The sequence below is a fragment of the Synchiropus splendidus genome, chromosome 18 (assembly GCF_027744825.2).
Source record: "Synchiropus splendidus isolate RoL2022-P1 chromosome 18, RoL_Sspl_1.0, whole genome shotgun sequence".
Taxonomy (NCBI): Eukaryota; Metazoa; Chordata; class Actinopteri; order Syngnathiformes; family Callionymidae; genus Synchiropus; species Synchiropus splendidus.
In genome coordinates this window covers 3,195,849-3,222,381 of record NC_071351.1, presented here as the reverse complement: position 1 = coordinate 3,222,381, position 26,533 = coordinate 3,195,849, and the positions used below count along the sequence as shown (strand labels likewise).

Genomic DNA, 26,533 nt, shown 5'->3' with positions numbered 1-26,533 from the left:
CGGATCTTTTGGGAGAGACTAGACAGCTGCTTTTTGCTTTGAGAGAAGCCACTTGAGCTGCTGTGAAGTGCACAAGGCAGCTTCCGAGTCCGGGCCTCTTAACTTGAGCTGCTGCCCCCGTGACCTCAGCTCTGTGCTGGAAAGTCTGTGAATTCTAGTGAAGTATTTGCTCTTCCTTTTTGATGCCGGAGTCTTACTTTATGAGGTAAACCAGCATCTTATCTTACAGCCCAGCAGCACAGCTTGTCCCAGCAATCCAGGGTCACAGGATATGATGAAAGCAAGCTCTCAGAATTACTATGTCTGTGACTGGTTCTAAATAAAAGTCAAGCGTGGTTGCCGCTGCTTTGCAGACACAAAAACATCCACACAGTTTGGCAACTTTTCTGAGGACAGCATGAAAATGACATTCTCCACATCAACTCATTTGGCATCAAAAAGCGTGTGTGACCTGAAACACCATGTGATATATCATGCATGTTGCTGTGACAATGGCTCCACTCACAGCCGTAAAATTCGTCCAATGATCAATACACACTTGAAGGTCTTAATGGAAATGAAATGCAAATGAAAGTCAATTAAAACCAGGGCATTTCCGTAACATCTGTGTGCATAGAACCACGTTTTCGCTAATTATTTTCTGTTTTTATGCTGCTGACTTGGGCAAAGAGATTCTGTTCTAAATTCTACCCCCTCAGCAGGAAACCAGCCACAAAAAACACTCGTTTATCTTCCTAAAACACTCTTCTCTCAGGCTCTTTACTCAAACTTTGACTTTCTGGGAAGAGGCAAAGCGGAAGAGTCTGCCACAGCAGGTGGGAAAGACAGCGAGTTAAAGATAGTTGTTGTGTTGTCTGGGTTTTTTTTTATAGATTACGGCCTGTGTAGTAGCAGAAAATGAATTGAGAGCAGTGATGCTCTCGTACTGTATGTCTCCTTGCTGGTGGCTGTTTGTTTCAAAGGGGGATTTTCACAGTTGCTGTTGGATTGTACACATGAAATATATCTGGTAAGAAAGCGTTCGCCGGGGTGCAACAACATGGTGGCGCTGTTCTTGGTGACTCTTTGTCTTGTGGAATAACAAACACCAGCAAACTGTTCCGTGTGCTGTTGCCTGAATTTTTTTATTCAAATAAATTGGGAACTTTAGTTTCTGAAGGGGTGAACGATAGTTGCACAAGTTAGAGTGAAGGTTAAGGCACTAAGATGCATGAAGCACTGACTGTCATCTGATGGTCCCTGACTTGCTTTTGACTGACACATACATCTGAAGTGTGTGGTTCCGGGCCCCTGTGATTCGCAGATAATCTGCAAAACTTTCACTCTGCTGCTGGGCGTCTCCCGGACCGGGTCTACATTCCAAATTTCACACTGGTTGCGACCATATGCGGCTGAAGTGGGATCCCAATGATCGGATTTCACTGCGCCTCGGGTGATCCTGTACTTAAAACGTCCCGCTTGTGATCAGATTATTGCCTTATCAGCTCAAGAGCAGACAACGTGGTTCACTTGAGACGGAGTTGAAAATGGAGACCATCGAGTCGCGCTCCTTTTGTGTGCGGCAAAAGAGCAGTGAGATTAATGTGTTAATATGCTGTAATTGTTGAAAAGATCTTTCTGGATTATTTGGGGAAAAAATGTAAATGCGAGAAAACAGCCGCTATCTTTGGGACGGTTGCAGCCAGCCTATTTTAAGATGATGACTCGGCTAAAAGTTCTCCTCTCCTGCCCTTTGTCCGGACAAAAAGAGGGGGAAACAGAAAGGAGCTCCTGTGAAAAGAGAGCGGCCAGTGACGCTCCACGCATCGATGCATGCGAGCAGGAAGAGTGGTGCACGCAAAGCTGGGAGCACACGAGCAAGAAGTGAAGCGGTTCCGCCCACTAGGTGCATATTCATAGGCCTTTGATATAGCGTGAAACTAACTAGCACACTCAGCTCACCCAGGCTATTCTTAAGTCTAAGCAGGACCTGTCTCACTGGGATTATTGTCCAGGCGGCACGGAAGGAAGAACTCAGTCACCTCCTCCAGGTGTTGCGTGAACCAGCCACATCAGATGGTGTGGTTCAGTGACCGCTCTGGACGTGGCCTGCTGGAAGACACTGTCAATTTTTGTGTGCATTCAATATTGATGCTCGTAGGCGTCGAGGTCCAGCGTGTTTATTTAATGAGATCTTCTTTGAAATATTCATCGGCACACACATGGCTCTGTGAGGCCAACCAGAGCTTTAGCGGATCTGGCTGCACCATCCTCCAACCTCTCACCTCCTCTAACCTGCCCTGCGGCGCCGCCAACCACCGCCGCATCGCTCACGTATAAGACCGGCAGCGCGTTGAATATGCATCCTCCAACATACAGACCTTTACTGTCTGACTGGCTGCTTCCTGCTGAGCGTCGACTCCAAGTTATCTGCATGAAAGACGGGAGGTTGGTCACCCTTCCTCCGGAGTTCAGCATTCAAACATTCTGCTTCAATATTCGGGGTTATCTTAAACATCCACTTGCAGAACTTGTTTTTTGAGGGAAGACGATCATTTTCCATATCTTTCGACACCAAGTTTTAACCAGGGATGATAAGCAATGATGATCTATGGAGGAGAAAAGACGCTTTCTTCCGAAAAAAGGTTGCAAGATTAATGTGTGTCATGAGGGGGAAAGTGAATAATTCAATCTAAAACGATGATGAATAAAAATGTGGGAAAGTAGCTCAGAAAACGTGTCCTGTGCTTAAGAAAAAATAAAAATACAAAATGAGATAAAAATAAATTTCCAAATATAAACATTTCAACAATAAAATCAGTGACTCGGGATGAAAAAAAAACACACACATTTGCTGTTTAAATGTAATTTATTAAAATCAAAAAATTAGAAATAAAGATAAACTATATGTATAAATAATTATATTAAAAATATTAATTTAATTATATTAAAAGGACAAGAAGCATATATATATTTATAAAATAAAAAGATATTTATTTAAAAAAAGCAGAATGTGTCTCCAAGGCATCGACCTCCGCCCTCTGCTCTGGCTGCTCTTAAGCATTTGCGCAGCTCAAGTTACACACAGACACATTTATTATCTGACAACATCTCGCAGTGTTTCCATGACAGGGTGTCTTCATATCTAACGTTTGTCTTCGTACGTCCTTCGCCATTGGGTGTTGACAGCCCGATGGATTTGTCGCGCTGGCTGTGGACAGTGGCGCGTTTCTATTTGCCATTTGTGGAGTTGGTCTGCAAGAAAACAAACGGCTGGTGGATATGTCCCCAACGGAAACACGTCTTCTTTACCCTGCCGAGCATCTATTGCATAACACTTATCACCCAGTATCAGCCCAGCGACTTCTGCGGCTTCTTTTGAATTTATGGTTTTTATGTACATCGATATTTATGTATTTGACACCCTCACATATTCCCTAAATCAACTGTTTTAAAGTACTGGATGTGTATCCGGAGGTTGACCTTCTGATCGGAGTTTTATTCATGAAAGGATAAAAGAGGTTTTCGCCCTGGAACAGACCGTTATGTCATCTGTGGTTGGACCGTCCTTGCTTAGTCAGCCCCGAATAGCAATTGTTTAGGGTCAGTGTCCGAGTCGACCTTTCAACCCTCCGGCCCCTCCCCCCGCCACTTTACCTCTCTGCATCTGGAGTGACCACCATCCCAACAACAAAACAAAAAAGGGGGCGGTGACCTGCCTCAGCCCTCAGTCCGGGCTGAACACACTTCACCAATGGCGTGACGCCGGCTCACTCCCACCGGGGCAGATGGCAGTCTGACACGGCACCCTGCTGTGTGATGTAATGGGTGTTTGCTTCATTAAGGTGAACCCGGAACTGCTCCAGTTTCATGGAGAGATTTTGGGATTACCTTGCAAAACGGCCCAAACTGGGCCGGCGCTGCTGTGGAGGCATCTGCTTCATTTGGTGCACCAAGTTGTGCGATGTGTGGTGTGTGTGTGTGGTGTGTGTGTGTGGATCAGCTGTAGGAAGAGATTAGCATGAGCTCACAGCCTCCTCATTTCCATCCCCATCTGCCTGTCTCCCACAGTGACGCCACCCCCACCCCCACCCCCATCCACACACAGGCAGGTAGAGCCCTCCTCTCCTCCCCCCGCGGCCAAACACGTGTGCTACAGACGAAATTTAAGTCATCGAGATGCTGCGGCCGGAGACGTAAAGACAGACGGGGCGCTTTTTCAAGTTAATAATATCGCCGGTAATCTGCTTTCCGATTGGATGGCATGATTCCTCTGAGGAGAGCAGCCAAGTCAACTGAACAGCTTTGCTAAAGCTCTAGCAGGACAGGGCGGCTGATTCAGTGTGGCGTCGGCGTGAAGGCGCCACTCCAGTGGCTCTTTCTTCCCATGTGCTCGTGCACGTCTGCTCGTGTTGTGGTGGGACGGTTCCCCCCCAGTGTTGGGGTGGTCTGCGTCGCAACATGGGTCGCTCTAAATGCTGCCTCACGACTCGGGAAAGCTCCTTTGTTGTGCTGTTGCTTTGCATTGACTCTTCAAGGGAGAGAGTGGGGAGGGGTCCTGCTTGCTTCTCTGTGGTCAGGAGCTCCGCCGCTCATTGTTCTGATCGCTGGATGCTCCCCGTCCAACCCATCGCAGCCTCCTTTGTGCGGGGTATCAGCTGCAAGTGAGACAGATAGAGGTGGCGACCCCGACCTCTGGTCCCCCACATGAACCACCGCTTCCCCCTCCTCCATTGGGTGCTCCCAAAAGCTCCTGAGTCATGGACCAGCATTGTGCAACGCCCTCCTTCCCCCGCTCTTGTTTGCTCTCCTGAGCATCACAGTCCAGCGGGAGGTTACAGTATGAACCATCGAGCCCCGTACCTTCAAACATGACCAGCAGCAACCAGCGCCTCAAATATTCTGACGCTTGTGGGCAAATAAAGACGCGCTGCCGACTCTAGTCTCTGTTGACAGAGACGACACCACGCTGCCGTTCGACAAACACCCCGTCAAACGTCTATTTGTCAGAATATTTGGAGAAGACGCTTCCCGCTGTGTTCATAGAGTCGTCAGCAAACACCGCTGACAGCCGCTGAAACTCTTCAGAGCCACATGTGTACAGTGGAGTCTGGAGCGTGGGTCCATCTGCGCGTCTTTGTGACGCCGCTACAAAGGCTCGGCGGGGTTCGCTGCTTCCCTTTGACTTTCAAAACAAGTGTCAGCACTTTCCTGCCTTCAGATGCGCTGCGTTTCACAATCCTGCCTGGAACTGCGCCCCGTTTGAAGAACTGAAGCACCCAAGCAAATAGAAAAGAAAACCCACTTCTCCGCCGCCGTTCTGTTCCACTGTCCCTGCTTCGACAGTGAATACCTCAATTCTGCCGGCGTCGGCTGTTTTTGCCTTCCTCCTTCCAGGTCTTTACTGCAGTGACTCGCGTTTACGTCCGGCGAAGCAGCCCTCTCTTTCCTATTGAGCCGACAACTCCTGCTGAACTTTGACTGACCATCCCAGCAGTGACTGCTGTCCCTGTGTTCAACGTAAAACCAGGTTTTGACTTGACACTTGCCTTCCCTTCCTCCCACCGTAGTGTGATGAACACCACCTATTCATTTGCGTAGTTATATGTAGTGCGTCGGCCTTTGAGGGGCTACAAACATGTCAAGAGATCAATGCAGGGCTTAGCTGGGGAGAGCGTCGAAAATACCATGTTAATGGGGGCTCCTGTTACTTTGGAGATCAAGTGCTGAAGTAACAGTAACCCTCAGGGAAGGACTCAGGGAAGGTGGGAAGCAGAGTAGGACTCCATTTTTGAGTTGCCTGTCCTACCTCAGATGACTTTGAAAACCAGTTCCCATCAGGCTGGTGAAGACCCCCCCCCCCCCCCCCCCCCCCGCTTCACCCCCTTCCCACTTCACACATCCACTCCTCTTTCACACATCTTTCCTCGCTTCTCCTCGCACTCCAGTTCCCCTCACACTTGCCGCTAAACCCACCACACGGGGGTCAAACGCTCCTTCACGCAGGTCAGAGGCAGAACAGCAAACTTTGCCTTCCTTCTGCTCCCCTAGGCACCGGCGCTGCTGGCAGACAGCTTGTTGTTATCGGAGTCACACTGTCGGGGCACCAGCGACTCTCTTGGCTCGCGCTCAGGACCAGACTCCTCTGGTGCCACGCACTTTAAATAAGGTTCTTTCACTCATGAGCAAAAGAGAACAGAGTGAAGAAGCATGATCTGACCTTTCGCTTCCTCAAAGACTGCTTCTTTCATCGCCGTTGCACAATAGACTCTTGAATGCAATGTTACATAAACGTGAAAGCAAACTCACAAATCTATGGAGGACCTTGAGAGGTCTTTTCCTCGCCCGGTATTCTCACCCCTCCCAGTCTGTTAGCTCAGCTCACTGCTTGAAAGTTTCTCAGTGGGAGTTTCTCTCTCCATGTGCGATTGAAACATCCCTCCTCCAGCCATGCCTCCTCTCAAAAGTCGCCCATCTCTTGAATTAATGTGTCCCAGCTGCACTCTGGGAAATGAAGCAGCCATGCAGATGCTAAATAAAACAATATGCTGAAAGGAGATCCCTCCTTCTGGCACGCTTGGCCTGCGACTCAGGTTCAGGGAGCTTCACTGGGCTCAGACTTTCTTCATTCACTTCTCAACAGCATTATGATGAAGCCGCGCACGTGCTTGTGCGTGGAGTGGCATCGCCTTACACAAACAGGTTCTCCCTCCCGTGCACACAGCGCAAGAGGCTGCCGTGTCATGAGCTTAGAAGCGTCTTGAAAAGTAGGACATCTGTTTGTGGGAAGCCCACTGCCGTCACTGCGCGCACACGAGCGTCGGTCAGGCCAGTTATCCCATGTGACCTCGAGTCTCCTAGCTGAGCTCATCTGTCTGCCCTGTTTAATTATCTTTTCTCTCTCACACACACACAACCAGCGCACACACCCAAAGGTCAAAGCAGCATCTGAACTCTGCCGCACCATTTCAAGACCACCCTCCCATCCCCCCCACCCCTCCCTCACTTCGCTCTCTTGTCTGCAGTGTTCTGCAGAGGATTAAGCCAGACAGACGTGTGCGTGTGTGTGTGTGTGTTTGCACATCTGTGTGTGTGAATCCATGCGGCTGGTGCTCTCCTCCAACTGCCACCAAATTCAGTATGGAGGAGGGTGAAACCAAATGTTATGGACCTCTCCATTTTTTGATGAAATCCTCAGGCTTGGGAAGCGAAGGCACCAAAGTAGGTCACGCACAGACTCAGCCAGGTGGAGGTGGGAGTCTGCGCTGCGAGCTCGGTTTTTGGCAGCGGAAGGTGCCAGACTCTTCACAGAGCAGGTTTGATGTTTGCTCTGCGAGAGGAAGCTTGAGACGGGAGGCGATGTTTAGTCTCGTCCCAAGGACGGAGCTCCGGCTGCTCCGTCTTCCTGTCTTCCCTCTCTATCTCTCTTGACCTTTTATGTTTTCCTGAGGCAGCTACCGTGCTCCCCCCCCCCCAGCCCCATCCTCCCGAATTCAGCCTCTCACTCAATGTCAGTTGTAAAGCCACTCGGGCTCAGGAAGTGCTGTGAAACATCAGATTCCACTTCCTGCTGCGATCGATACATCTCAGGTCCCACACACACACACACACACACCTGGTGTGAATCCACTGCACGCCTGGCTTGGGTCTATTTTAAAAGCCTTTAAGTGAAGCAGATGCCCTTGTAATGATCTAATGAAGAGCTGTCAGTCTCGGGTCAATCAAACGTGTTGAGTCTTTAAGCACTTTACTGTGGACGTGAGTCAACACTGAGGCGCTTGAAATGGCCGCAGGGAATGTCGAATCTTTGCGCTAAACTGCAACAAAACATTTCATCCGCGTGCGTCCTACGTGGCTGCCTTCCTTCAGTCTGTCGCCAGGATGGATGGACACATTCATGAAGGCGTCTACTTGATCCGCCCCCCCCCCCCTCCTCCTCTTCCACTCTATCTGTAATGAAATGATAGATCTGTGGTTGACATGGAAGCAGAAGTGAAGTGATGACCCCACTGCCGCCGAACCACCGCAGAGGGACGGGCCGGCGGCTAATGTCTGCATCAGTTTCCCCTGTCTCTTGAAGGGATTCTGCAGCTCCGTGTTGATTCAGCGCTTTACTGGACCAGGGACACCTCAGCGAGGTGAGCCTTTCGGTGAATGTCATTCAGAGGCCACGCTACGACACAGAGTTTTATCTTTGTCCCGCTCCCAATAGGCCTGTGAGGCACCGTCTTTGTGCAAATGTTTTCAAACGGACTCGTCGGCAGGGGTTAAAGGGGTTGCTGATACCAGAGTTTGCTCCAGTGCAGGCCCCCTCCCCTTTGGGTCACATGACCCGAGTGGGGTGACACTGTGTGGTTAGTCCAGAAGCACTGTGAACCCACACGCAGTGTCAAATGTTCTCTGGCTGTTCCTGTGACTTCCCCTTTACCTCGCACAGCTATGTTGTGTCAACCACAACAAACCCACAGACGCGGCGCGTCACCAAACACTGCGGTCACTTCTGGATACAACCACCTTTCTGAATCACTTCAAATAATGTACGCCAATCCTTAGAGCCGGTCCCACGCTGTAGCCGAGCTACACCACCCAAACATGTATGTTGTTGACGTTTCCAGAGGCTAATGCTAATAACTAAGTATGGTGTCCTGGAATTAAAACAACGGTATTGCGATGCTCCAAAATGATCACATGACCTGGCTTCGTGGGTTTCCCGTTGGTCGTGATAGGTCATGATGGTTCAGAGTGCTTTTAGATCCTGCAACCAAGTCAGTGGAACTTGAAGACCAGAGTTTGCGATCAACCTAAAAGAAGAAATAAACAGCATTTAAAACACGGTGACAACTTCAGTTGGAAAAGTGTTCTTACGTCATGTCATGAAGCCCTGAACAACAATCCTCTCAAACAGGCCTTTACATTGCAGACGACCCTAAGTCAAGTGTAAACAGAGTTTTCAGTGGCGACACTGGCAAACACAGCCTCTGTTTGTGGAGGAAACACAGGCCGATGACTGTCGGCACCTCTGATGGTCGTAAATGCAGCCAATTTGCAGACATGTCATCCTCTTCTTCAGTTGGTACTGTCAGCTTCAGTCCAAAAACCAGTTTCTGCTCACTGTGGGCTTGTTTTTCTTGTGTGAAGTCACCAAGAAGATGACACTGTTCGTGAAGAGAGCAGGTGCGTCGTCTGTGGGAGACTTGGAGCGGAGCACATGTTCAGTTCAGAATCTCCCTGAAGCAGGTTTCCTCTTCTAGTAAAGCCTCTCTATCAGCGCAGGTCGGCGGAGCCACACCTATTGACAGGACTGTTTGCCACGAGCAGCGAAGGGTGTGTTGTGCAAAGTCCCATTGAGCGTTAATTTGGCTCATCCTGAAGTTCACTGAACTGCAGCCTTCTATAGAAGATCCTCTTGTAAATATGTGGCGCAGTCACCGGCGCGGACCTTTCGGTAGGGCTGCAGCCTGTCAGACACCCTTGTGGCGGAGAGGGGGAGAGCGATAATGGATTTACTTTAGTGTGTGTTTCAAGGTGCCAGACAGCGTCTCACCCTCTCTGGCTCGTGAGGGCGAGGCGGGAGCATTAAGGAGAGGCAGTGTGGAGAGAAAACTTCTCCCTTCATGCTTGGAGAGAGCCGCAGCATTAAGTGAAGCAGGCAGCAGACCAGTGTGTGTGTGTCTAATGCACCGCCTCCACACGGCACAGCACTCTGGCCCTACATTATCCCAAATGCTTGGGCTGTGATTGGAGCAGTAATGTGGTTGCTAAGCAAATGCAGTGGGAATAGGCAAGACTGCTTCCTGGCTGGTGTTGGGGTGACGTCGCACCTGGGCAGGTCACCAGCACGCAACGCTTTCAATAGGAATATCCACCATTGTTCCCACTGGGCCACGCCGCTGATGCTCTTGTGGGCCAGCGAGCGCCCCCTACTGCCAACCCAGTCCTAAAACCGTGCGAGGACGTGCCGTCCCAGGACACACATGACCGCTGCGATGAATAGTAAATAGCCTTCTTCTCGCTGTGAAGAGTGAACTGTCTTCCAAAAACGACTTGACAGCTTGTCCGCTGAGGGCAAGAACACCCTCTGACTACCCGTCAAGCGAAGAAGATAAATGCTGTTGTTTTACTAAGAAAAACAGACGCCTGCGATCGCTCATCCGGAGGTATTAGTCTGGAAAGTCAAAGAAAGAGGACTTTGTTTTGGCCGCAGAGTTTTCTAAAATAAGATGGTCAGTCGTAAAACGCGCTCTTAGCAAAGACAGGCAGGATCCTCTGTGTAATTGTCGTGAAATGATGTTGGCGAAAAAGCTTCAGCGTGGCAGGAAAAATGTCACCATTGTTCATGGAGGCTTAAAATTTTGTTTTTTTTTTGGTTTCTCTGTTGGACAGTGCTGTTGTGTGGGTTGCCTCGCACCGACCGTCATCAGCTGTCGGTGGTTACTAATTCTAAGTGCGGGAATAAATTCAAACTTCTATCAATGATTCACTCGTGACTCATCCTCCGCAGTCCGGCGTCAGTAGTGGCCTTCTTCATAGGTGTCTTCAGCGAAGGTAATAATGGCACTGTGTGTGTTGGCGAGTCAATGCCGCTGTGTTTGAAGAACAAGAGCGGCTGTTCCGCTTCCTCCGCTTCTCTCTTAAGCACAGGTCAGCGGGTTCCAAGCCTGTGTTAGTGCCGAATAGTTAATCAGCTTCTCACCTCGTGTAGCGAACACAGTTAGTGTTACGACGCCTGATAACAGCGGCGATAGTGTCGCGTTGACCGGTCTAGTCCGAGCCGCAGCCTGGTCTCCGGTTACCCGCCAGCCCCGCCAGCCGGCGGCTCTTGTTTCCGGTAAGTTGAGACTCCAGCTGAAGGGTCAACTGTCAGAGAATGAGACAGAGGTGAGGGGAAGGGGCGCGGCTTTCATTAAGGCGGTCGGGTTAGCCGCGTGCACCGCACATTCTTGTCAGAAGACCTGTGGGCGCGGGGGGTCAGCAATTAGCTGGCGAAGAAGTCAAGAGGTGGCGCGGAGGGTGCCGGAGGTGCCGGCCCCCGGGATCCACTTTCAAACATGTTTGGTGTGGCAAGTGTCGTCTATATGGGCCTGAACGTAAGAGCGTGGTGTCATCTACTTTTAGCGAGAGTGTCACATTTCGTCACCTCTTGGTGAAGACGGAGCAGGGCGAACTTTAACACTTCTGAGGAGGACACAAAGCAAACACTCCGCTGAACTGGAGGCTCTTTTATCCTGTTAAAAAAGTAAGCACGGATCACCTGATTCGCACCAGTAGATCATTTCATTTCACGCAACACCAAGTCGTGCCACCCCTTTGTTGTTGGGTCCGATCAGGTGAGATATTTGAGCCTTTTTTTTTTTTACATTTTCACTGGGTCCAGGTTCACCTAGCGGGGGTGAGACCCCCCAGCAAACACGGACCGAAGCAGTCCCTGGCTTCTCTATGGGAACATTTGATGCAGAAGCCTGCTCAAGTGCTCTCTGCCTTCTCTTTATGGAGCCTTTTAGAGTGTGTGCGAGGGAGGCCTCATGTGGGCCTGACCTGATTCCAGCCAAGCATCGCGTGCCTGACCAGAGCGTCTCTCTGTTCTCTTTCTCTCTTTCCCATCCATCCCTCTCTCCCTCTCTCCATTTTCGCCTGCATTACGGAGTGACTCACCACCCATGCCGCGCACTCGTTGCGTCTCTCGCAAAAATACATTCTCACACTCTCGCACCGACAAACCCGCCGACCATCGACCCCAGATGGATTCAGGTGCTGTGCCAATATGAACCAGCAGCGGGACTCAACCAGAGTTGTAATGACCTACCATTCCGGCTTTAAAGAGCAAAAAAGTTGTGGAAGCATGCCAGCACCAATACTTGGCCTGCACGGTGGTTTCACTGGGCAGGTGGATTGACGACATTCAGGCACGCACGCATCACAATTTAAAAGGCCTCGTGACTATATTACACCAAAATTCCCACGGGTGTTGAGCAATATCGCAAGGTGGAAAAGCCCCTTTTAAATACAAATAAATTCTACTCAGAAAGCCCCCAAAACACTGACAAACTGGGGGAATATTGTTTGCTTTACCCTGAAAACTCGCTACTGCATCTGTGCCTGCCAAACACGGTGGTGTTTTTTAAAATACTAGAAACTTCTCAGTGTCTAAATTCTAATCTCTATTTATTTGGGTTATTGGGTTCGGCACAACACCAAACCAAAGTCCAAGTGAAGCCTCACCAGCGTATGACGGCGAGAAGTCCCGCTTTTCTGACCCCACAACTGAGACCCTGCTGTTGTGCTGGATGATCTGACGCCTGTCATTCTCAATTACCCAGATGTGGGCCTCTGCTTCCATTGCTCTCCTTAATCCCCCCTTTCTCTCCCTCCTTCCATTCTTCTGCTTTGGACACAAAAGACATGGCCATTGTCTGAGGCTCTTATGCAAGAGTTATTAAGGTATTTACTGCATATGTCCTGCTGAGTTGGTGCTACACCCTCTCATATTTCCAGGATGCACCTTATACGCCGTGCATATAGATAAGAGCATTGAAGTCCACAGGACTCCTTGAAATGTGAATTTTATTTCTCAACAAGAAACACAGTCGCATCTTTCTTTAAGACCCACAATGCTCACTATTCAACGTGTTCAATAGGTTTGGTTTCTTGTTGTTGTGCTGTGTAAAAATAGGAAGGTATCACAGCCAGAGGACGGTGAACTGTTCCTCATAATTTCTGTGTTCCAACCTACAACATATTTATGTAGGTCGTGGCAAAGGGTGGCAAATTTCGACTCACCTTTCCAAATAAAACGGTTTCGTAGTGTCAGAGTTGATTTACACGTCCCTTCACAGCTTTAAATCGGCTCTTAACAGAGCTGTTTCAGTTCCATTGTAAGGGTGTGTGTTCCAATAACTCATCAGGAAGTGGTTTTAACTCGAGAAATGACTCCTGGAATCAAGGAAGTCCACGAGTTGACAATGAGTAAGCCTCGAGAAGTGTGCTTCAACACCAGGTGTAACCCAGCGTTTGCTTTGTAAGTACGTAGGAGTTGTGTGGCGCAACTTGTTCTAGATATAGAGTGGGATGTGAGCGCTCAGTCGTCGCCTCATCGTTATTTTAATTCTGATTGATGATATCTGAGTCGCTTGTTGAGTGACTGACTCACGACATCTCAACCCGTCACGGATGAAATGGCCCTTTTCTTTCGGCGCGCTGAAAATAGTCTTGTCGCGGAACTGTTTGGACACATTCCCCGCAGGTCCATACCTCCCCTAACACGGCTCAACAACAAGATCAAGCGGCGCGCCTTCACCGCCGTTGTGTAGAGCAGCGTGGCGATGGCGGCCCGTGCCGGCCAGGGAGGAGAGAGGACAGGCTGCCGCCGCTGCTGCGTCTTTAAAAACTCGACCCAAGCTGCTTTTGAGATTACCAGCGCTGCAAACTAGGTAATCGCCCCTCAGCACGAAAGGGCTTATATACCAACTGCAAAGTCCACACAAATCATTTCCAGCCCCACCTCGCCGCGCTCGCCGCCTTAATCGGATTCTGGTTTGGGATGTTTTGTTCACACTATTGTGTGGGCGGTTGCTGTTGTTTACTGTTTATTCTGGTTTGAGGTGAGCAGGAAGGTGACAAACCATAACGTGGAGATCAGTGTCACTCTGCTTTTATCGACTTTTGAAAGTGTATATCAAATTACGTGTTACGTGTTACATGTTTTTCATTTTTTTTGCCAAACATGGAAGCTTTTTGAGTTCTAAACACTAGAATGTGAGTTGTTTTTTGAGTTACTTTTTCTAAACTTACATTTTTTTTACATGTGTTGGGAATCTGGGGGCCAGTTGCTGCCCCCTATACATTTCATGTGGATATCCCTCACACTTAGTTTTTTGATATTCAACATGTCAAAAAAGTGAATTTGATTCAAATAGAAGGAATCTTTTAGTTTTCAGTTTGACTTTGAGGAGAGCTAAGGATGTTGATGTATCCTGTAAGAATTGCTTTCCCTTAGATCTGAATTTTCTTTTGTATTTACGCCACAAAATGCTAAAAAAAAATTCAAGAATGTGCTTTTCTAATGCAAGAACGAACACATGTGAAGCTCTTCAATCGTCATCTGAATACATTATGACCCCCTGTGCGCTGATCCACCAGCATGCCTCCCCTTGCTTTGGATTTCAGACTCATAGTTGCGATGGCTCTATCCCAAGCGGAGCAGAGCTGGAGCACAGAGAGGCGCGGGAGGTTTATTTTGGCCCAGATGTGGGTGCAGCTTTGGCTTAGGCTAGCATTACATCGTCCTGCTGGAGCCAAGGACTTCTGAGTCCAGCAGCAGCCCCAGTGCAGTTGTGAAAGAGGGAGGAAAAATCTGCACAGCCAACAAATCCTCTCCAACCAGTTGTTACGCCGCTAAACCGAGGAGCACCTGAAGATTCGCCGTTTGAGGAGCCGCCGGTCGACTTATGTGGTCAGTTTCAAAAAAACTCGCAAGAAATTCCAGGAAAGAAGGCAACTTCACCATCTTTCATGTGTGTTCTGGTGACAAGCCTCTCTTTCTTCAGCGTTGCTTTCTGCGGCTCATATGCTTCCCATCAGTCCAGGCTCAGCTGCATGACGTCAGCGTGTGTGTGTGTGTGTGTGTGGAATGGCTGGAAAACCAACCCTGCCTTCCAGATGTGAGAGGAAAAAGGAGGGAAATTGCGAGAACAGGAGGGACGATTAAAAAAAAAAAAAAACCCAAACATTTTGTGACTGAAAGTTCCTTCCCGCTTCCAGTATTTGGTCGTGTTGAGCACTTTTATTGACACTTCAAACTCGACTCTATAAACAGCCCATGTTTCCTAATTCCACTCACTCGTGTTTTGTCTGCTGATCTGAAAGTGTGTTGGAATACACAGGACCAGTCTGCGAATCCTTTGACAGATTCTTTTCTGCAAAAATGTGGTCTCAAACATGATTTCTTTTCCAAACACAAATCCCTTTCAAACCCAGTGAATGTTGATAGATGTTGCAACATTTGTCAAATCTCCACAGAAGCCAAGTGAAACCACTCTCTTAACAGCGTTAAATATATTCATATTCTTGCGGTGAAAGATGTTTTCATTGAAAAAAAATGTTCTTTTCAAAAGCAGCTCTTACCTGTGGTCGCTGTTTTCTCCTCACCCGACCCCTGTGTGACCCCTCTGTAGTTGTCAAGATTGGCGACATAATGCGAGCCTCGACTTGTGGCCATTAAAGCACATTTGGCAAAAGCGGCGGTGTAAGTGTCCCTCCCTTGATGGCTTCTCAAGATAGTGTTAGTGGACAGCCACCACCACCACCACCCTCCCCTCTGTGGTGCAGACCGTAAAGTCACTCAAGAGGTGGCTTCGGCCATTCCTCAGTGGGGTCAGCAAGGGTCATAGCTGCCTGGTGACACCTGAGCCCGGCGCTCATCTAGAGAGTCGAAAGAACGCACTCATGAGGTTAAACTCACTGAACTGCCCCTCAATGAATGATCCAGAAGTAAAGTGGGGTATCACACTCCCTCCTCACAGCCTTCTTCAGGTTAATCCAGCCTGAGGGTCGAGCGTTTTATAGAGGTGGGGGACCAGTTCATCCGCAGCCAGGGACCTTCTCCTGCCATCTGGCAGCTATAAAGTCAGGCCAGTAATCCTGACTGTGGGCCTGTTTAATGGGGCTCCGTGGGGTTGGGCTCAGGTGGGACAGGGCTTCTGTTTGTGGGCCTCACCTTTAACACAGTGCTTGTTCATACCCTGCTGGAGAGTTCAGGAGTTCAAGGCTGGCATCGCTGGGTTTTTCTTCTTCAGGACTGTGTTGTCACCGGGGGGTGTTCTGCTTCAGCCTCTGTCGAGGAAAAGATGATGCCACTTCACCGATGACCCAGTTGAATCAGCCCCTCAGATGTTGTTGCCGATCATTAGGTCCACATCACTTAGTGTCACATCCAATCGTCTTAGCGTGATGACATCACGCACTTGTCCATACCCAACACCGGTCAGAGCGAGGCCGTGTCATGCCTGGGATGTGGCCGACGTGGTCATTTCAGGTCAGATAAGCCAGTGAGAAAGGAAACATGTGAGCGCTCTCAGCGCCGCCGCCGCCGCCCCCCCCCCCCCCGACAAGACGGGGCTCCCCGTCGCCCCCTGAGGGAAAAGGTCGCAGATAGATCTCAACACAACTCTGCTGCGAGCGCTTCACCAGTGACCGGAGCAGTGACCAGGATTGATAAGATTCCTGCAGAGGAGGCCCGCAGCGGGGAGGGAAAGCACGAGTGCAACAGTGTTTTTGCCCCAATTACAGCTAATCCCTTCAGTTGCGGAGAAAGTGGGGACCCCCGCTGGCTGGAGGGGATAACCAGGCCTAATGGGGGGGTGGGGGTGCACTCACACACATGAGAGGAGAAAGTCAAGATCTATCATCTGCCTTTTGTCTTTGCCATTCATCAGTCTTTTCACATGAAAACGTGCCACTTCTCAGCCGGGGCCTCCGATATGCTAAGCTGGGAGATATTAGCCAGACCAATCCTGTTACCAGCATCAGTGGGAGGGGCTGACGGAGGGGGGTGCAATCTTCTTAAGTGATTAATCAACATTTGAAAGTGAAACCTATAGAGAGGGATTTATCCGTCTCGAAATATCGGCCCCCTTTATTTAGCGCTTGTCTCTCTATATTTAGCTGGGAAGGAGCTTCACAACACGCTGGTGGTTATAAAGATCTTTGTTTTAAAATAGCAAACAAGCCCCAAAACATATTAAATGTGCAGTTCTTTGAACCAAATGAAGTCCACCTGCTTCTGCTTGAACCCGTCTCAGTCGTGTTCTCAGTCGTACAAAAAAACAAATCAAAGGTGTTTCACCAACCCGTGTTGTGAAAGTGCTTCTCAAAAGACGGCGGCGTGAACCACGGCTCAGCCGGCATCCGAGCCCTTATGCAAACGCAGAGCTGCAGGGAGAGGCAATTAGCCAAACTGGGCGTGAAAAACCAACACATTTGCTGAACTTTCACTCCTCTTTTCCTCATTAGAAGTCACGACGAAAGAGGAGCTGCCATCGTTCTCTCCCCCGCAGGCCTCTGGCTGTGTGCGCAGAGAGTCATGTCAGCAGGTTTGGGTCAGACTGAAGTCCAGAGTCAAGCAGACGAAGCGGGAAGCCCTGTGGGTCGCTGTCATTTTAAGAGCGTTTATCAATGAATACTGATGGGGAAAAACAGTCCACGAGAACATGCCAGGAGACAATATCTCCAATCTGGTGAGGTGAAATGTAACACAGCACTTCAGGAGCGAAACTAAAGTAGGGCGCGAGTGTGTGTCTGCTGAGCTCCTCACTTTTGGCGTCTGGAGGGTTAATTTGATCTAAATTAAGCTGCTCATCTACAGCAGGAATGACCTCAGCGTCTCATTTCTAACTTGTGTTTTCTCTCCTTGCATGTGGCCGCCCCCTGCTTCTGCCGTCTCCTCCGGGGTGTAGGTGAGTGTCCCTCATGTCCCCTTCATGCCGGTCTGCATAGCTGCAGTCTCAACAATCCGCTACATGTCACAACGCCGCTCCACTTTCACCACGGTTGCACACACATGCCTCCAGAAACACTGGCGTCTTTCACCGGCGCGGAGTTTACACAGGAGCTGCAATAAAACACATCCGCCGCACCGTCTGCTCACGTTACACGTGCAGGCGGCGGCGGCGGCGGCGGCGGTGTTTGCCTGGACGTGAGCAGCGCTCAAACATTGTAAACTGAGATTTTGTCTGGCAGTTATGAGAGGGAGGAGCTGCGGGCGGAGAGGAAGGGTGCGGTAGTGAAACCCCTCAGACCAGGGTTTACCTCGGTAAGATGGAGGAGGGTGTAACCGCATACTTCTGCTATCTTCGCTGCGGCGCACACAGCCAGACCTGCAACCCTACACCCTTTTTAACCACCGCCAACTTTCAGTTCAGTTCAGGTCCGCCTGCTTCTCAAAGCCACAGCCTGTGCAGAGACGCAGCGCTGTTGTCATGTGTCACACTCACAACAGCCCACAATAATAGTCTGTTTTTCATCTCAGCGACACAAAGATTCTTGGAAATCGATACAGCGACCTATTTTTTAAGAGTTGTCTTGTCTTAAAACACTGAGCTGTGTTCAATCAAGTCATAGAGTTTCATTGGAAAGCTTTTCCGTGGTTGTGTGAAGCTGAAGCACATGGTGTCAGGAGAACCTGTGCTTTCCATTGAAATCATATCCGATCCGTCCAGACTGGTCTGGCTGCGATCCAGAAGGGGTCAAAGATGAGCTCACCAAGCTGCTACGGTCGGTTTGTTTAGGTCGCTCCAGACTCAAGTTCACAGTGTGAACTTTCTGACCGCTCTCATACTGGACACAAAGCCTGGGCGCTGCGTCTCTGGGGAGCAGTTGCATCTGTGAGATGGAGAAGACCTGGGGGAGGAGAGCTCGGGAGGCCAAGGGTCAGGTTGGTCATCTGCGAGCGCTGCAGCGCAAAACCACCTCTTCAAAATGCAAATGAGCTCTGGCCTCTGGAGCGGGGGGGGTGAAAGGTCAGGCCCGCCAGTGCCGTTGACACTATTGACAAGCTCATCAGCTGTGAGCGTCTTATCTGAACAAAGCAGTGGCCGGTTGGAGAACCAAAACGGTTCTCTAGCTCAAACCTTCACCTGGCGCCCTCACTACATGAGAAGTTCGCCTATCATAACACGACCAGAAGGTCAGGCTCACGAGGAAACCCTGACTCAGAAATGGCTCGGCATAAATGCAACAATTCCAAAACAACTTTTACTGAAGGCTTCAGCTCCGGCGCTAATGTGAGAACCGCAGAAGTCACGGCGTCAGTGAGCCTCTTACTTCCCCCATAAGAGATGAAATGCACATTTTCTCCTGCCTGCTATTGTGGGGAGAGGGTCGACCTTGTCATGGAGGAAGGATGCTTCAAAAGCTCCCGTCGTCCGTCACCGATGAATCCGCTGATGATGCCACAGACGACAAAGTCACTGACGGCGGAGCGTGCGTGCCTGTCGGGGGGACGAGGGGGTGGGGTGGGGGGGGGGGTTCTCTATCACTCAGCTCCCATTAATTTTTAATTGCTTCCTCCTTCTGGCTCACTCAGCCGGCAGAGAGTAGGAAGGACTCACCGGCGGAGAAGGGGAGAAGAGGAAGGGAGAGGTGAAGTGCTGCCACTGGCCACACGTGATTGAAGACAAACCTCCACCTCCTCTCCTCCCTGCTTCGCTCGCCTTCATCACTGCTGGTGAATAAATGAAAAGGGGAAGAAATGCCGAGCCTTTGATGGCGAACAGTGGAATTTCAGCACACTCACCAGCACCACCTCTCTCTCTCCACAAACCTTGCTTCCCTCCCCTCTCTCTCTCTAAATTAAACATCAAAGTCCTCGGCGCTGCTCTGGTCCGCTTCAGCAGCAATGCCACGCTGCTGTTTCCTCGCTTGAAAGTGGCAGAATGCATTTCACACCATCCTGAGCCTCCTCTGCTGCCGTGTGGCGGAGGGGCGGGGGCTTCAAATGAGCCTCCGCTTGGAGAGAAAGCCACTCTTTTGCCTGCCCCTCGGATGTTCAGGTCAGTGTTTCGGGGTTGCATGAAAGACAAAGTTAGACCAGTCAGTTGCGGAGTTTATTTATGGAGCTGAAGGAAGCAGATGGATTCTTTAACAGCAGAGGGCTGCTTTGGTGCAACGGTCTGGTACGGGGGTCAAACAAATAAGGGGAGCAGGTGGCAGCCAGGTGGGTGCTGCGAGCGTGGTGGGTGAGGATTGGTGGGAGCTGCCCTTTCATGATCCACGTGCCATCTGCCCGAGCCGGCAACGACTGTGCCCGCTGAGGGAGGAGAAGTGAGCAGCTTTGACACTGACTCACATGGCCGCCCTCCTTGCTTCCATTTTGGATCCTTGTTTTTGAGTCAGCTCCTCCGCAGTGGTCAGTGCCTATCAGGTCGACCACAGAAGTAGGAAGCCGACCTGGCTAGTAGCGTCGCCTCTTGTAGGACGTCGACTTGTCGTCCGCTGAGATGTGAAATCCAGCGTTCTGTTTTATGGGACGGTTAATTTCAACCTCGCTCTAATTAACACTCAAATGAGGTCAGGAAGATCCTCTTGCCTCCTGACCTCAGACTCGTCCTAACTTTGACTCGGCTCCATGGTGGAAATGTAGGTTTGCGTGGAGGGTTTCACTGTTCCATCGATTCCCGTGTGCCCATCTGATGCATCTCTAAATTTTCCAATGGAGATCAATATGAATTTAATCCCTGCTGGTGATCTGTATCGCAGCCCGGGGCCGCATGGGGCCCTTTGTCGGCCCCATCGGGAGCCATGTCTAATTACCAAAACACGACAAAAACGTCCCAAAATACTCTTGTTTTTGGAATTTGCCTTAGCATTCCCCAACATATATCACGATATGTAAACCTTTTTTTATCAAGTCTGGGCCGATAAATCCTGCGATGGCAACGCCTCCGACGTGGATATTATCACAGAGAATTACCAAGAGCATAAATTCATCTCCGTCTTCCTCCGAACGGAACAAGGAGAGGGGGTGTGGGAGGAGGTGCAGGGGGAGTCATATGAGCTATTTACGAGGAAGGTCACGAAGAGAGGGCATGGCAGGGGGCCAACTGTCTCCCTCCTCCTTCTCCACATGTCTATCTTTTATCATCACATTTATTCATCGCCTGGTTTTGGCAGTATGAAGCTGCAGCTTCGACAGCTCCATAGTTGCTGTTTTTTTTTCTCAATATTTAGTTTTGATCGTTTTCGAGGTTTTTAAAGACAAAAAATATATTCAATTTAATAATGTTTCTATTATATTTTATATATATATATTATTATATATATTATATACTGTCGTTGAGAACACTCGGGGCACGGTTTATTCCAGCGATGAAGTTGCACTAAAATTTTAAGAAAATAAAAATCAACATTATATTTGAAACATACTGAAAAAATATTTACACTATATTCTCAACTTTTTTTAAATATTATGTGAGTGAATCGTGATGAAGAATTATTAGATACAAATATGTGTGTGATCTAAATGTCTCCGCCTTCTATCTTTGTCCTTCTTCCCTGCGATGGAGAGATGGCGGAGTCGCTGGTCAGAAGCTCAATTATAACTTTACAGTCTAGCCAGGAGGCTGGAAGCCCAGACTCTCGCTGTTCCCTCCTCCTGCCCTCCCTCCCTCCCTCCGCTGGCCTCGGCACCATTGCTCCATCTCTGCAGCTGCCTCCCTCTCTCTCACACACACACACACACACACACTAGCTTAATTAGCGCGAGCCACAAACTGGAAGCACGGGTGTCTCCTCTCGGCCAGTTAAGGCTCCGCTATTATTAGCGTGAAGCTGTGGCTTGATCATGTGGTGATGCAGGTGATGACCAGCAGACGAGCGGGGGAATTCCGAATAATGCGTGGACGCAGTCGCCCGCGGCTCATTAGCCGGCACACCCCCCTGCTCGAGGAGCCGCCGCCATTATACGTGCGATAACAGCCGTGTGAAACTCACTTTTAAATGTCATGTTTCGCTAATGCTGTGTCTTTACACTCTTAACGCCGTAACCACCCTGACAGAGTGGTCATGTGACCGTAGGGCTTGGTCATGTGACACTATATTCACAGCTGGGAAACCGAGCGGGTGTGAGTTGCTCGCTCTCTGGACAGGGTTTAACTCCCAATACGAGGCAGCATAGCGTCCACACAACACTGAACACACAGAATCCCACAAAAGGCTGGACTCTTCCTCTTGGCAGGCTGTTGTGATGGTTGAAGATGTTGAGGAGTGGGTGCAGCTGCCAGCGCCACACAGGCTGCAGCGCTCTATAGGAGGCTGAGGCTGACCTATATACACGTGGTTCGCTCCTCCCGAGCAGGTTGTGTCATTCTGTACGAGTCCCATAGTCAACGCTGGCCTCCTTTAGGATGCCACTCACAAAACCAAGTTTCTGAGTGGCGTATCTCTGACCGGTCCTTCTGCGCCATTATTTCTTGCTGATGTACAGTATGACTGGACATCAAGACTCTGGCGTGTGCGCCGCCCGCATCACTGCCCGTGTCTCATTATTCCAAAAGTCCTCAGCTTGGATTTGGACCAAATATGCTGAAACATTATCGGTCCCTACACTATTCAAACTCCAAACACGGTGTTGACAGAAGTTGCTGTGCGTTGGCCCTGCCAGAACCGATTGTTGCCAGGATCCTTGTCAGCCATTGACCATTGACACCATGTATTGCAATATTGCTGAGCTCGGATATGGGCTCCAACCTCTTCCGTGCTTTTCCCAGTTTCATTTTTTTTTTTTTACAAGCGGGTGTGGATTACCTCAGTGTGGGCCTTGAATAAAACAGCCTGTTCCAAAACAGATGTGCTGTGTGCTGGGCTCCATCAGAGAGAATGAGCTCATTGTTTACAGTTGAACCTGGTGCTAATCTTTTCTAAAATGCTAACAGCTGCCTCAGTCTACCCCCCAGCCAGCCCTGATAGCGGCCTCTCCTGGCTTCTGCGTGTGTTGGCCCTGGCACACACCAGCGGAGGACCAACGGTTTGTTGGCAACAGCCCCCCAAACATGATCCCCAGATCCAAGTCATGAAGGAAAGTGACCTGCGTCACTGCTCCTGGCTGCTTAACCCCCGCCCAGAGGGATTTGGGCAGATCACGTTGAGGACTCAGCCCTGCACACACACACACACACACACAGATTTATGTCCCTTTACGTGTCCATCTCGGCCAGGTAGCTCCGCCGATAACTAGTGCCCGACCCTTCACACCAGACACTTTTACGAGCGATCCAGTAAGAGCTACTGCCGTCGCGCTTGAGTGACCATAAAACTCGATGAGTAAAAGGATGAAGGCAGCTGAGCAACGATGGTTCTACTCCTCCTAATTGACTTAAGTGGCCACATCAGTCCTGGGCCATTAGCACCTTCTAATTAGCCGGTCGTCTTGTGCACTTAGCTCCCGACGCGTCTTCCGCACCGCTAAACTTTGGCCCTTGGATTAATATTCTCTGTGAAGTTCAAGCCAGTGCGTGGCGGTGTGTGAGTTTCCCTTGCTTCAAATGTATTTTTCATTGCTTGTGGAGACACTGGGGAGAGGCTGGGCCCTTGTTTATGGCAAGCGGAGCTAAAGACAGTTTGATGTTAATTTCCCTGCACTTAAGCCCAGAGGCAGCTTCCTGCCTGCTCAGCTCTTGATGCATTTTTTATTTTTCTTCCACCGCCCCCTTTTTTTTTTTTTTTTTCTGTCGCCTGCCCCTCTGTTTTCCCTCACAACTGCAGTCTCCCTCTGCGCACAGCAGACAAAATAATAGGAAAAGGGAAGTGCAGGAAATGACCACTTCCTATTTTTACAACCACGTCGCGTTCACATGCACCGTCCTCGTTCCCACATTCTCTTTTACTCGTACAGTGAATAAATAAAACAACTTGTTCCAGATAGTGGGGAGAGGGACAGTGCGAAACCTCATGGAAGTGCAGTCAGTGGAAAAAGTGCAGGCCTGCCAGTGCAGACTGTAACATTCTGGACTCTTCTTTCCCTCCTCCCTGTTAGCACAAATACAGATGTTCCACTTTTATTTCCAACTTCTCATGATCTGACTGGAGAATTGTGCCCAGTTAAAAACCTGCTTTGATGGAGTGTTACAGTCAACGCAACTTACAGACACTTGATCTGGTTTCCTCACCCTTTTATGACTGCATTTATATAGCAGTCGCCCGGGTTGGTTTTGATTTTATGGCCGTAGAATTGTTTAAAAAAAAAGTCTCTTGTAAGTTGGGTTGGCACTTTCCCAAGATGAGTTAGCTTTAATATCCGGCTGTTCTTCGACAGTTCTGACTGAGTTATGACTGCAGTTGACTTGAGGTGATGATGTTGATATATCTCTCTCAATGGCACCAGTAAATGGAACAAATGTGGCAGACAAAGCTTGTTACACTTGTGCTCATATATATTATAACCCTTTGACTTTCAGTCTTACACTGCGATACTACCGTAATGACAGTTAAATGAGTGCAAAACCATCTCCTTCATATAGTGTTTTCTAGATAGGATGACCCTCAATACTGAAGTAGCTGTGTGCAAATCATAACTGGAATGACATGAAGCTGCAGCACCCGCACGTGTGATAAGTCAGTCTGGGAATCTCTTCTCCTCAGACATAACATGGTGGGCCGGGGAGGCGCTGCGGGAGTGTCACATAGTTGACTTAACACAATTATGTAACCATGTTATGAATGTGAAGGAAATGAGGAGGATGGAAAGGCAGTGAGCAGTCCTGGCTTTCTATTTTTACCCAAATGTACATGACTTAAATAATGTGTATGGAGAGCAGAGAGAGCGCCCTGGAGCGGCGGCTGTTGCAGGAAAGAACGGGACAGGGAGTCGCGTCAGACAGCTGACAGAGTCCAGAGACGGGCGATAGAGTCTATGACGTCTTCCGCCACAGTCTGTTTCTCTGGCTCTTGTCTGCATGTCACGTACGCTTTCCCATAGCCACCACCGGCGCTGCCTCGCCCCCTCCTCGGCTGTTTCTCATCTCAAACATCCCAGAGGACCACTGCTACGGATGAGGCCAGTGGAGGCTGATTGGTGCGGTCAACTGATAGCGTGTCCGCTGTCCATGTCCGCACTGGTGTGTTTACACTGTACCACAGGGAGTTGAAGGGCCGCTGTTTTCCACAATATCGTTGAAGTGCTGCAATGAAACGGGTCTATTCTCAGTCGCGGGATGACCTGACCTTGTTCTGTGTGGGAAAAACCTGCACGCAGAACACGGCGTTAGAGGCAGGGCATGTCGTTTTGGCGGTTGGCTGTGCCACATCAAGCATATACCTGCGACTCGCACCCCTTCTTTGGACGAGTGGTTGCCATCCCACCTTTGATACCAAACAGTAGCTCGATCTTCGCATCTCTTGATCGTCCCTTTGCTCAGTGTCTGACCACAGTTATACTCACTGTACTGCACTGGACGTTGCTCTCCTTGCAGAGGGGAGAAGTCAGTGCAGCTTTTCACTCTGTTGTTCCCCACTGATACTCGCCGGCTCCACTTTAAATCCGAGGAAACGATTTGGAAGTCGCCTCTCTGGCCTGGAAACGTCTGAGCTTCGTCATTCTCTCCATCTGGCAGAGCCAGCCCAGCGTTTTGGGAGGGAGTGGAGTGGAGGGGAGGGGGTTACATAACTTAAAAAAAACATTCAATATTTTAGTGGATTACGTCATTAGAAAGGGTTTGAAGTCGCCGGGTTCAGCGATTTGCATTGTGTTGGCCAGTATCCTGATGAAAGTATTAAATGTTGCTCTCCGTTGAGGTAAATAAAAAACAAGCTTCCAAAAATCCTCTGCAGATGTGATGAGATTACAGAATCGGTGTTCGCCAGCTGTGTCACTCTGAAACCCCTAAAGCCTTTCAAGGTGACGTCAGCGGCCGTCCGAGTTGAAACAAGCCGCGACGGTGGAAGACGTTCTCGCACAGCCGGGCTGAGTGATGGATTTTATTTGGTCTCTGTTTGCTCAGGCCGGGCCGTGTTATGTCGGTTTCTATGGTGAAAAACAGCAACGCTGCCAGACGCTGACTCGTACAAGGAATTTTTTTGAAGACATGTGCGAGGATGGAGGGAGGGAGGAGGGGTGGGGGTCGAAGGAGGGGAACTTGAATCCAAGAATTTTTGGAGTATGGAATCACACCGAGCAAGACACAACAGAGCAGAGGAGCTGACAGAAAAGTCACAACACAGTTTCCCTTTCATTGTTTCATGATAAGACAGTGAATGAGGTCGTGACTCAGATATGAATGTGCAGCTTTTCGTAGCCAAACAGCTTCCTGGACTTTTGACGCTGTGCTGAGGCAGTTCCATTCTCAAGTGCATTAGCATGTGTGTGTGTACGTGTGTGAGTCGGAGAGGGAAAGAGGGATGAGATATGTCAGAGCAGGATTGATGAGGTGCGTTTTATTTAACAGATTGAAGTGAGTGAAAGGTCAGATGTGAGTGCACCCATGCTGCCATTTCCTTGATGAGTGTGTGTCACGGTGTGTGTGTCTGCAGGTGCGCGAGAGCGATTGTTTAGACTAAATCATCCCTTTCACTGTGGTACGCACAGCTGCATCAAAACATTCACTCCTCATCGTGTGTGTGTGTGTGTGTGTGTTCCGTTGTCAGTGGATCTTTCCGCTGCCTCCCTTGAGGAATGTAGCTCACCTGCTGTTGAGGAACTTGGAATGCACACACGCTCTCACACTGCCAACTAACACACCTATTGTGTGTGTTTTGGCACGTCCGAGTTTGTGAGTTCAGTGGCACACTTGTGTGTGTGTGTGTGTGTTTTTTTTTGGCCTATCATTGCCTGTCTGCAAACAAGACAAGCCACTTTTGGTCCTTCACTGTGTGTGTGTGTGTGTGCGTGTGTGTGTGTGTGTGCGTGCAGTCAGCCCACACTCGCAGTCACACATACGCACGGAGCCAAATCCATGAGCAAACAGATGTCACTTTGACCAGGAAAAAAACCAGCACCAGCTCTGAAGCTTGTTTCTGGCAGGCCACGCTGATCCCATGTCTGTGTTTTTGGGCATGCACGGCCGGCGTG

At 49.6% G+C, this 26,533-nt stretch overlaps 1 protein-coding gene across 1 annotated transcript in view; it reads left to right on the top strand.

Moving 5' to 3' along the window:
- Positions 1-26,533, top strand: part of skia (v-ski avian sarcoma viral oncogene homolog a) — a 47,567-nt gene that overhangs the window by 4,419 nt on the left and 16,615 nt on the right. The gene's annotated exons all lie outside the window — the stretch shown is intronic.